Here is a 12,690-nt window from a genome sequence, read left to right on the forward strand (position 1 = left end):
GCGACCAGGATTGTTCCTCTCTCCTCCCTCCACCTGTTTTGTGTTGGTTTGCCCCGCCTGTCTGGCAGTCTGGGACTGCTTGTATTGATCAGCATAAGAAGCAAGACTTCCTGTTGAGTCCATTTTTTAATCCCATAAACAATGTGTTCTATCATCCTTGGACATATTCAAGAATTGCTCCTGTATTATCAAATCCCGTATTCCTCCAAAGCTAGTTACATCCCATCCGTTGAGCCATTGGGGGGGGAGGTATAGCTCAGTGGTTTGACCATTGGTCTGCTAAACCCAGGGTTGTGAGTTCAATCCTTGAGGGGGGCATTTAGGGATCTGGGGCAAAAACTGGGGATTCATCCTGCTTTGAATAGGGGCTTGGACTAGATAATCTCCCAAGGTTCCTTCCAACTCTTCTATGCTATGATTTATCAAACAGATCTGTTATCTGGCTTACATAAGCCACATTACTTAGTCCAGGTCCTCTTTTAAGGGCTTTAAATTTTACTCTGTAAGTTTCAGGTGTAACTTGAAATTGTTTTAACACCAAATCCTTGAATTTATTATAGTTCGAAGCCTCCTCATTCAGCATCTTATCGAATATGTCCAGAGCTCTTCCAGTCAATTTTTCTGCCAACGTGGTCATCTTGTGAGGTTCAGGAATTTGATGGAGTGTACACAGTCTCTCAAAGGTGAGAAAATATTCAGCAATATCACTGGATTCATTATACTGTGGACATAGTTGCTGCCATATGTGGATTGTTAGGGTTATTTAGTATATTCTGCTGAGTCTTTGCCTTCTCCATCTCCAGTGCAGGCTTCCTCTCTTTGTCCCTCTCCTCCTCAGCATGCTCCCTTTCTTTTTTCCTCACCTCCATTTCTTTTTCCTTTGCCTCCATTTCTTTTCTTTTTTCAGCCTCCTTCGCTCTCCTATGGGCAGGCTCCATTTCTTTCTTTTTCTTTTCTTTTTTACCTCCATTTCTTTTCCTTACAGAAAGAAGTCCCTTCCTCTGAGACTGACCCCAGCTTAGATGATGACTCACACTTATATCCCTAATTCAGGAAGAGAGAAAGGGGACGAACATGCCAGGGAAAATGGCTGCTTTACCTCAGAGCCTGGCTCTGTCACCCAGTCCAGGGAAATGAGCTCACCAGGGGGCTGCCAGCTGGTTCAGGGACAGGAACGGAGCTATTGAGACACATGGAGGGAAAGAGCCATCGTGAGGGCGGGGGAAAGACACAAAGCTTGTCGGATGTCACCAATTGGGTAGCTAGGGCCAGATCCTGAGTGAGTGTGGGGGGTTCTCAGTATTAGATTCCACCATTAACAGGCACCCACTCCCAAAGCACAGTGACCGTAAGGGTCACATGTTTACTGTGATGAATGAGACAAATCCCCCTTCAGGTACTAAACCACCTGGTGGGAACCCTGCGAGTCCATTGGGCCATGGATGCCATGAGGACCCCAGCCAGTGTTCACACAGCAAAGGGTAAAGAAGGAAACAGGCACTAAAGCTGGATGCCAAACCTCCGCAATGGGTGTGTCTTTCTCCCCCAGGGCTGAACATCAGAGAGGAGAGCGATCTGTGGTGTCGGGACTGGATTCAAGACAACGAAAGCCTGGCCTACAGGAACGTGGCCAGTGTCGAAGAGGTAAGGTCTCTCTGCCGGTGCATCTCAGTATCTAAGGTGTGGAGATGTCTCTCCCTGCAGTGAGTGTGTTATGGAGGGGGAGGGATAGCTCAGTGGTTTGAGCATTGCCTGCTAAACCGAGGGTTCTAAGTTCAATCCTTGAGGGGGCCATTTAGGGAGATGGGGCAAAAATTCATTGGATGATTTAGTCGGGGATTGGTCCTGCTTTGAGCAGGGGGTTGGACTAGATCAACTCTTGAGGTCCCTTCCAACCCTGATATTCTTGGATACTTATTTCCAGCAGAGAGTGTTCAGCTGCAAGAGGCTGAGGACCCTGGGTTGGGGTGGAGCCTTGCTAATAGTCCAGACTTGTGTGTGTTGCATGGATCCATGGTTATGTAGCATAAAAGAGATCCCCTCGGGGGGTTGAGTTAACAGAGGATTGTATCTCCAGGAATCTGGCTCTGCTCACTGTCTCCCTGGTTGACACCCTGGTGTCTGAGAGGGGAGCCCCTGGGTCAGTGAGTTGGGAAGCTCACACCAGCAATTGCTGGAACAGGTCCTTGTTGGATTCCCTGCACCTCTGGAAGCACAGGCAGGGTGTGGAGTTTTCCAGGCATCATGGTGAGTCAGGGAGCAGAACCTGACCTGCACCTGCCCTGGGCGTCAGGTGAGGGACACCGAGCTCCTTTTCTGGGCTGAATCACGGCACCTGTCAAGGTTCCTTCCCCACTCTGAACTCTAGGGTACAGATGTGGGGACCTGCATGAAAACCTCCTTAGCTTACTTTTACCAGCTTAGGTTAAAACTTCCCCAAGGTAAAAAGTATTTTACCCTTTGCCCCTGGACTTCCACTGCCACCACCAAACTTTATCTGGGTTCCTGAAAAAAGTAGTTTGGACACGTCTTTCCCCCCAAAATTCTCCCAACCCTTGCACCCCACTTCCTGGGGAAGGTTTGATAAATATTGTCACAAATTTGCATAGGTGACCACAGACCCAAACCCTTGGATCTTAGAACAATTAAATAGCATTCAGTTTTCGTACAAGAAGACTTTTAATAGAAGTAAAAAGGAATCACCTCTGTAAAATCAGGATGGTAGATACCTTACAGGGTAATTAGATTCAAAACATAGAGAATCCCTCTAGGCAAAATCTTAAGTTACAAAAAAGACACACAGACAGGAATATTCATTCTATTCAGCACAGCTATTTTCTCAGTCATTGAAAGAAATCATAATCTAACACATACCTAGCTAGATTACTAACTAAGTTCTAAGACTCCATTCCTGTTCTGGTTTCAGAGTAGCAGCCCTGTTAGTCAGTATTCGCAAAAAGAAAAGGAGTATTTGTGGCACATTAGAGACTAATAAATTGGTTAGTCTCTAAGATGCCACAAGCATTCTTGTTCTGTCCCCGGCAAAAGCATCACCCAGAGAGACATAGACCCTTTGTTTTTCTCCCTCCTCCCAGCTTTTGAAAGTATCTTGTCTCCTCATTGGTCATATTGGTCAGGTGCCAGCGAGGTTATCCTAGCTTCTTAACCTTTTACAGGTAAGAGGATTTTTCCTCTGGCCAGGAGGGATTTTAAAGGGGTTTACCCTTCCCTTTATATTTATGACAGCACCGTATGTGACGCTCATGGGATTGTTGGTGAGGAGCAGGAATGGAAGCAGATCAAAAAGGCCCCTAACATCTAGCAGGTGAGCTACAGGAGATAGCGCTGCTGGGAGCAGTAGGGGGCCTTTGTTGTCATTGTGAACTGGGATCCAGAGCGCGCAGACACGTTCCCAGCCTGTCATGGCACCTGTGGTGAATCCTGCTCCAGAAAGAGCTATTCCTCAGTGCCTGAACCTCTTACTGAAGGGGGGTTTCCATGGTCCATGGGACCACAAAGGTTGGCTGCCCCAGGACTCTTATCCACCTTGTGAGATGCTAAAGGGATTTGGAGCCTGGTTCTGGGCAATTGACAAGGGCTCTGGTGCTGTTGGTTTTAGGTCTTTGGAGAGATCTTCATGGAAGGCCAGAAAAGATCTTTCCTCCAGGTGATGCTTCTGGCCATCCATGACCCCCAGCTCTGTGTTACCCGGGCTGGGCTGGTGCTGACATATTCCATCCTGGGGGAAGCCGGCCAGCTGATAGGGAACGAGGTAACTAAAGAAGGATCAATTGGGGAGGGACCCCCAAGGCCTTTCACCTCCAGGCCATTGACAGTCACTCCCATCCCATCCCCATGTGCTGACCTGGGAGCAAGGAGAGGATGAACCCGGGCAGGTGCTATTGCTAGGAGCCAGCTTCTCCCCTGAGCAGCTCAAAGCAGAGCAGACCCAGCTCGGCTATTTCCAAACAGGTGTCACATCAACATGACATGCTGCTATTGCTCATGCTAGGGGCTGCCAACTCCCCCTGTGAGCCTTTCATACCCCTCCGGTCCTCAGGTTGGTTCCTAGGGCCCTAGTATCATGTTATCCCAGCCACCACCTGCTCTGGGAGAACTGGAGGAGTCAGTCAGCAGAGGCTACTGAAGTGTCCCATTCCCCTCAGCTACTGTCCATGGCGTCATCTTAATCACAGGGGTGGGGCCCTTCGGAAAGGTGTCCTCTCACCCCACAGCACTACTGCCCAGAGCCTTCCAGCCCCTCAGCTGGATGGGGAGAGGGAGGCTGAGGGGATTCTGGGGAGCGGAGTTTAATCCCCGGCTGGTTTGGGAGGTAGAACAGCTCTCCCGGTGGGGCTGAGAGGAAGGGGACAGAAGTTCATTCTGCAACGGTGGGAGAGGGGTTGGAGGTCACTAGGGAGGAGACAAAATGTAGTCTCGGGGGTTGGGTGAGAGAATCCGTCCCTCAGACGTGGGGAAAGTTGGGGTGGAAATTTTGCTGGTTCCCTTTGCTGTTAATGCCCTTCGTTGCCATGTATGTCAGAATCTCTGACTGATTCTTGTTCCCTTGCAGCAGTAGGAGGTTACAGTGACGATAATGGCCCATCTCTTCTATACCCGGTGCTTGCACCAGGTTCCAAAGAGCTGCAGGGTCTGTGCTCCGTGGGACAGACTTGAAGGGCCCCCCCCTTCCCATGTCCAGAAGCTCCCACTCCCTGCCGCAGGTAGTGCTATTTCTCACTGGGCCTGGGGGAGAAGGGCTAGGGGGAGGGGCCATAAACCCCACAGCACTGAGAGAAACCCAGGCCGAGCACCTCGCTCTTGTCACCATGTCCCACCCAGATCCCTGGAGCTGGGGCCAGGCCAGATACGGTCCCTCCCCCATGCCCAGAGGCCAGTTTCAGAAGCATCAAGCTGTCAGGGCCGTGGGGCTGGCCCAGAAATGAGAGCATCCGCAGAGCCAGGGTTTATCCTCAGTAACCATTGCACTCTGGGAGGGCTGGCCCAATGTGCAGCCCCTCCCCTGTCATCACTGCTCAGACCTCCCTATGGCACATGTCACCCCGTCGCAGTGAATGTCTGACCATCCCCCACCTGGGGCCCAAGACACCCACATGGTATCTGAACCCTTCCCATCCACAAATGAAACTCCCCCTAGCAACTTGGGGCAAGGAAGGATCCTCCCCATCTGGGAGGTGGGGTATGAGACACAGAGGAAGGGCTGAGATCCTGGTCACACACTCCTGGGGGTAGATCTGGGAACTGGACTGGGTCCCAGGCTCGTCCCTTTCCCCGAGGGGCAACTTCAGGTTCTGCCCTTTATTCTGCCCTCCTGCTGTGGGGGTCTCTGAGTGTGAAATGAACAGGGAGGGTGATGGGGTCCTAGCACAATGCCTGGGTGGTTGCTCCCCTTGGCTTGGATCCTAGGGTCAGAGACATCTTTGACATCTTGCTCTCCATTTATTCCTAGAAAGGGAGACCCCCCTTAATGAGGGGTCTCTAGGGATCAAGCTGGGCAGAGCCTAGGAGAACCTGTACGTCATCCTGGTTCCTGCCTGCATGCACCACCCTGTCCTGCTCTGCCCTCTGGTTCTTCACTGTTGACTCTGGCTTGACCCTTGGCTCCGGTCTCTGATTATGACTTTAGCGTGACCCTTCTTACCTCCAGATGTTGGCTACCCATCCTGGTTCCATATTCTCCTTGCCCTTCTCTAGCCCCGCTCCAGGCCCTCCACCAACTCACTCCAGCATTGCCTTCTCCTCCTGATTTTCCTCAAGCACTCGGACATTGGCTACCCGGCTTTAACCCTCGGCCTCTATCTGGACTCTGGCTTGACATTGACTTGGCTGATCTTTGCTCTCTGACTATCCGGCTACGACCTTTGGCATGCATTTAGACTCTGGCTCTGGTTCTGCTTCTGCTTTGTCAATGGATTCTGATCTTGGTTTGGACCATGGTGTGTCCCTGGACCTTGATTCTAGCGTTACTCTCAGCCTATCCTGCACCTCGCTGTGACCTGCGCTCCAACCCCTGTGCCTAATTATCAGGTGCAGTACGTGACATTAGGGGGTGCAACTTTTTGGAGAAAAGCAGGATCTCCACAAGTAAGTGGCCTGTATGCAATAGGGACACACCACACCAGGTGTGAACAATGACCTCATTACATGAGCCTCGCCTGATGATGTCCCTGCTGGAGTTGCACAACAGAAATGACTGAAAATATCGGGGGTTCATTGAACCAGCTTCCGCCCCTGGACCTACTCCACCTTCTTGAATCAGACACCCGGCATTCCTGATCAATACCCAGATTACATGGATACCTTTGAAAGAAATGGGGACTCGTTGCCTCTCTAGCAGGACTATAACTGCTCTCTTGACCTGCAACCTTGCTTGAAAGTTACCTTCACCAGTATTTACACATTGGTGGAACCAGAATTAGTGGCTCTCCCTGCGTACAGGCCTGAAAACTGGTCCTCAGAGTTTATGAGCAAATAAGCATTTCCCAAGGGTGCCCAGGGCCTTTTGGGGAAGAAGAAATGTGGGACTCTACTGTACCTCTCTAGACAATCAGCCCCTGAAAAAAATGATCATTTGGAACCATAACCCCCTGCTGGGAATCCCACAATTGTTGGCTCGCTGGAAACCTGCAAAGTTGTTCATCCAACTTCATCTGCGAGGATTTACAATCTAACACTGATTAGGCAGGGCACAAATAGAAGACAGATTTCAAAGCACACTATGGACATTTTAACTGTCTGATATGCCATTTGAGCTAACTAACGGTCCCCTGCCTTTGCAACACTTCATCAGTGATGTATCTGGCGACATTGTGGATCCACACAGTATCATCTATTCAGGTGACAGACTTCTTTTTTTGGAGAACCGAGAGCAACATGCACACCACACCCGAACCTGGTGAGGTTTCGGCAGCATGGTCTCCACACAGAATTGGAAAAGCGTACCTCCGGCCAACTCTCCACAGAGTTTTTGGGGTATGTCCTCTCCTCTCACAGCACTTGTGCAGTGAAGTACCACTTAAACCCTCTGTGATGCACAGACCTTTCCCTGGCTGTCTGCACAGGGCTGAATTTCACCCATTTAGAGTGTAAGGAAACAATTGTCTGAAGGCCTTTTTCTACTCGGATGTGGTTCGAGGAGGAAAGAACAATGCGGATTTTTAACCTGTATTGCTCCCGGGACTGGTGCTGCAACGATGCAGAGAAGTGCTGATGCACTGGATTTTTTCTCCCTGCTATTAATCTACTCTCTTCCTCTCTTTTAACTGGTATTGTAAGGGCACCCTGTGCTTCATGGGGGCATTCTTGGGTGGGCAGATTGCATCAGACCTGCACCGGAATAAACAATAGGAAATGAAATATGCAGACACTAAAGTTCTGCAGCCAAATTCTCAGAAACTTTCGTCTTGTAGAATCAGGATTTTGTGTTTAATTTATTTTTTGAAGGTGCTAAGCAGATGCTACCCTGTAATAAGAGGAAACAGAAGCAAAGACGGAAAGAATGTTACTTAAACCAATGAACAGATGCAGAGAGTGGAAACACAGCAAAGCAAATGAATGAATCCTGTGAGTAAATAACCTGGAAGCAAATGGGGGAGAAAACCTCATCTGGGTAATTGTGGTTCTTGGGATAAAGATCAGGTTCCTGGTGTGTAGCCTGGCTGAGATCCTGCCTGTTCCCTGGATCCCAGACCTGGGCTTCACACGTCATTCTCCTTATTTTATTCCTAGGGAAAAGGATCCCCAAAGGAGGTGTGAGGATCTTCAACTCTAGTGTCTGCAAGAAGCTTCAGCCACCTTCACAGGTAGAAGTCACTGTCTTTCCTACAACATCACTAGTGCCCTTTCTGCTCTCCAGACCTGCTCCCTGCAGCAGGACAGAGACACCCCTTAACTCCCCGAGTCCTGATTTCCTGCCATTCAAGGGGCTGGGGGCTTCCATTGCCCCCACCCCTGCCATCAGATACTTTTCTGATGGGAATCTCCCTAGAGCAGGGGAGAAACCTGTTCTTCCCTTAGAACCAGTCTCCTCAGTAAATCAAGCCACACTGACCTCATCTTGGCTGCTTTGTTCATCCATGATTAGTGGTATCTTTGGAAATTCCTTCATGTGCGGGAGAGTGAGATAGAGCGGGGATACAGGAGCTCCAGCAGCTTCCCCTGAATAACACCACCCTGTCTTTCTCTGGTCAGGCTCGGGCTTTCCATCCATTGTGGAGGTGAAGACCAGATGGGAGCTGCTGGATTGACCTTGATATGCCATGTCCTTGTGTGGATGAAGGACCTACATCTCAGAGATGGCCAGCAGCACATGTAAGACATGTGTCCAGGAATAGTCTGAACAACCTACACTGATAGGTAAGTAAAGTCATGGCCACATGTAGACACCACAGGAATTGGGGGGGATTGAACCAGGGTCCTTCAGCACAAGCTCTGCTCACTCATTGTCAACCAATCCAGCTCTACCTACTAGACCTCGCCCCCTTCCAGAGTCACAGAACCCAGGAGCCCTAACTCTCAGATCCATGCCTCACATCACAAGGCCAAACCTCCTCCCATTATGGGCACTGTAGAAGGGACCATCTGCAGAGACCCCTCTACATTCCCCCCACCAGAGACTGCAGCCACGGGTGACCAGTGAATGAGCAGAGATCTCCCCTGTGAAAATCCAAGGGGCTGCGCATTTGGGATTTCACAGGGAAGGCGTCTGGCCGCCATTGACAGAGTGACCCTGTGAAGAGATTTTCCATCTCTAACAAAGGGTTTCTGTTCCCCCAGATCTCAGCCACTCAGCAGAATGCAGGAGAGCTGAGTGCTGATGGGCTAGAGGGGTCACAGGAGTCACTGTGCACCAGGAACTGGAGGGAAAGAGAGGAGGAACCTCTTATGTACCTCTCTATCATCCTCAGGAGTCTGGACTGATTAACCCCAGCTTCTCAGGGAGCTTCCTGTTTCCTGCTGCTTATCTGAACCCACTTGAGGAGAACAGGAAGTCAGCTGAAGTAGTAGGAGCCAGTTAGGCCCTTAAGACGCTGATATCTTCCCTCACTCAGGCCCTGCTACCAGCCTGCTTATTTGTCCCCTTCAACTGAGTGTTGAGAGCCACTATAGCTGGCACAGAACAGCAGTCATGAGTGAAAGAAGAAAACGTCCCTCTGAGGCAGCATTCAGAAAAAGAGAAATGCTTCTTTTGCTTTCTTCATCTAAGCAGGAAGGAGCTCTCCTGAGATACGTAGACACAAATGTTCACGGTGAGCCTTCCAGCCCAGTGAGGATGTGAGTGGTGAGGAGATACCTGATCTTCCAGTTAGTCAGAGTGCAGGTGACCTGGCAGCAACTGCAGCGTCCCTATCTGCATCTCCAATGGATGTCACCATGCACGTTCCTGAAGAAAAGTGTAGATCAGAGAAGAGTGTGGTGGAGGCGCAAGAAACTGCTGATGATGATTTGAGTTCCTTACGTCTACATGATCCAAGACTGTGGACTCACTTGAGCAGTAGCCTGAGGGACTTCCTTGTACCGCATGGGCCACAGCAAGTGAAAAACTTCATGTTCCCAAAAAGACAATGAAATAGTAGTTTCCATCAAACACATTACTTGCATGAAATCCCCAATGGTGACAAAGTGGAGAGGCCGGGACTTATGTATTCAAAAATGGAGAATGCTGCACACTGTTTTTGTTGCAAACTCTTCCGATCTAATGTTCCAGCCACGTTGGGTTCTACAGAAACAAAGGACTGGAAAAATCTGGCTAGAAATCTGGCATGCCATGAGAAGGAAGCAAATCACCAGAGAGCATTCCATAGGTGGAAAGAGCTTGAGATGAGACTAAGGCTAAAGGCCACCACAGATGATCAGCATCAAGAGAAGATTGCATCAGTATCTCTCTACTGGCAAAATGTTGAAAAAAGTCTCATTGCCATTGTGAGAATGCTTGCTACCTAAAACCTTGCACTGCGTGACATTTCACGTCAGCTGTATGTGCCAAACAATGGAAACTTCCTTAAAATTGTGGAGCTGATGGCTGAGTTTGGTGCTGTACTCCAGGAGCTTCTAAGAAGTGTCATCACCCAGGAAATGTACACACACTACTGCCTTGGAAAATAATTCAAAATGAGATCATACAGTTACTGGCAACAAAAGTCAAACGGAAGATTGTGGGAGATCTTAAGTCAGCAAGGTATTACCCTCTTATTCTGGACTGCACACCTGACATCAGCCATATGGAACACATGCCTTTAATGACAGGTTTCAGAGTAACAGCCGTGTTCGTCTGTATTCGCAAAAAGAACAGGAGTACTTGTGGCACCTTAGAGACCAAAGCTCATGCTCAAATAAATTGTTTAGTCTCTAAGGTGCCACAAGTACTCCTTTTCTTTATGCCTTTAATGGTGACTGTTGTGTGCAGGCCACAGAATCTCACCCACCTACTCCTGCAATAAACCTCTCACCTGCGTCTGAGCTATTGAAGTCCTCAAATCATGGTTTAAAGACTTCAAGGTGCAGAGAAGCCTCCAGCAAGTGACCCGTGCCCTATGCTGCAGAGGAAGGCAAAAAACCCCAGGGCCTCGCCAATCTGCCCAGGGGGAAAATTCCTTCCTGATCCCAAATATGCTGATCAGCTGAACCCTGAGCATGTGGGCAAGACTCACCAGACAGATACGAAGGAGAATTCTTTTCTGGGTAACTCACATCCCATCCAACATCCCATCCCAGGCAACTGGGCCTCATCTACCACAAATAGTCAAAGATCAATTAATTGCCAAAATCATGTTAACCCATCATACCATCTCCTCCATAAATTTATCAAGCTTAATCTTGAAGCCAGCTAGGTCTTTCGCCCCCACTGCTTCCCTTGGAAGGCTGTTCCAGAACTTCACTCCTCTTATGGTCAGAAATCTTCGTTTAATTTCAAGTTTAAACTTCCTGTGGAAGTAAGAAAAAGGGATTTAAGTGCAGCCATCTTAGTTCGGTTGAAAACAAAGCAAAAGTCAGACTAACTCTAACACAAAACTTATAAATGCAAAACTGGTGTAAGCGTATAAAAATTGCAAAGCAAAGCTGGTTTTAAGCTTGTCTTAAAATAACAATAAACTGTAATTCTTTAACATTTTTTGCCACAAATAAATTATAAAAAAGTATAAACAAAACAAAGCTTTATTATTACATAAATAATAAAAAGCTATAAATACTTGCTTTACATTGTTTATACTTTAAAAATTTGCCTAAGGACACTCTGTCCAAATGGCCGTCTTCCTTCTTGCAATTGCCTAAAAATAAAACTGTCTCTAATTTGTTGCATCCAAACTAAAAGTAAGAACTTGTTTTCTTCCACAATTTGGTGCCGTGATTCGGATAGCAACGCCCGGCTAAAACAGCAGCAACTACGACAAACCGTTCCCCTTCAAACCCCAAAGCGCCAAACAAAAGGAAAATTAAAGTCACCCATGAGAACCAGGGCGTGCAATCTAGTAGCTTCTGCGAGCTGCCGGAAGAAAGCCTCATCCACCTCATCCCACTGGTCCGGTGGTCTATAGCAGACTCCCACCACGACATCACTCTTGTTGCTCACACTTTTAAACTTAATCCAGAGACATTCAGGTTTTTCTGCAGTTTCGTACTGGAGCTCTGAGCAGTCATACTGCTCCCTTACATACAGTGCTACTCCCCCACCTTTTCTGCCCTGCCTGTCCTTCCTGAACAGTTTGTAACCATCCATGACAGTCTTTATAGAGATAAGAATAATAATATTCTATTATGATTAGTGAGTTGGGATCAAACTGCCTGTAAACCTGTTTCATCCTATGTCAATATCCTCACTGAACCTCTTTCCTCACCCCGTGTCACAATAGTGCTTGCCAGATCATATAATAGTTAAATGTATTTAGCTCATGTCGCACATTCCAGTTTGTGAAATTATGAGAATGTCGTGGGTCTCATTCATAACACCCCTGGCGAGGTAAAAGGTAGAGAACATCGAGTGTGATCAGCAGGTATGTGTGTGTGGTGTGTTTACTGTGGCCAAAGACGAAGAAAAAGTGTGTGTGCGTGTGTGTACATATTCATACACATGCCATACATACATACACACATGTGTCATTTATTTCTTTACCCACTCTTTGGTTTTGGCCAAATAGCATGCCAGTCAGTCGGCATTCAGACAAATATTACAAATAAAATGATTATTTAACTTCAAAAGCAGCTTGGTTATTGTGCAGTTCTACAGAAGGTACCAAGGAAGAAGGACTTGACTTCTTTCATCAAATGCGTCCAAGCAAAGAACAATAGGTCATTTAAGCCTTAATCCTGTGTGGATCTTGCCTCAGTCCAGCAGAACATTTAGGCAGCTGCATTATCTTTTCATACAATCATAGAAACGTAGGGCCTGAAGAGGTCATCTAGACCATCCCCTACCACTTCTAAACCTTTCATCATTTTTGTTGCTGTCCTCTGAGCTGTCTCCAATCTATCTCCATCTTTCATGTAGTGGAGCACCCAGAATTTTAAGCATGTTGATTTCAATGGGGCTTCTTACATTCTTAAAGTTGCTTCAAGTTAAGCATGTGCTTATATGTTTCTTTGGATTGCGGGTAGCATGTTCAGTACCTTGCTGGTTTGAGCTTGTATTATGGGTGAGCTGAGAAGTTGGGAAATGTCTGTAGATCCTAGGAG

General features: G+C 48.0%; 1 pseudogene; it reads left to right on the forward strand.

Annotated features, from left to right (window-relative positions):
- LOC142072421 (olfactory receptor-like protein COR4) overlaps positions 1 to 8,267 on the forward strand; it is a 30,672-nt pseudogene extending 22,405 nt beyond the window's left edge.
- Positions 8,268 to 12,690: the final 4,423 nt, after the last annotated feature.

This window comes from Caretta caretta, chromosome 6 (assembly GCF_965140235.1).
Source record: "Caretta caretta isolate rCarCar2 chromosome 6, rCarCar1.hap1, whole genome shotgun sequence".
Taxonomy (NCBI): Eukaryota; Metazoa; Chordata; order Testudines; family Cheloniidae; genus Caretta; species Caretta caretta.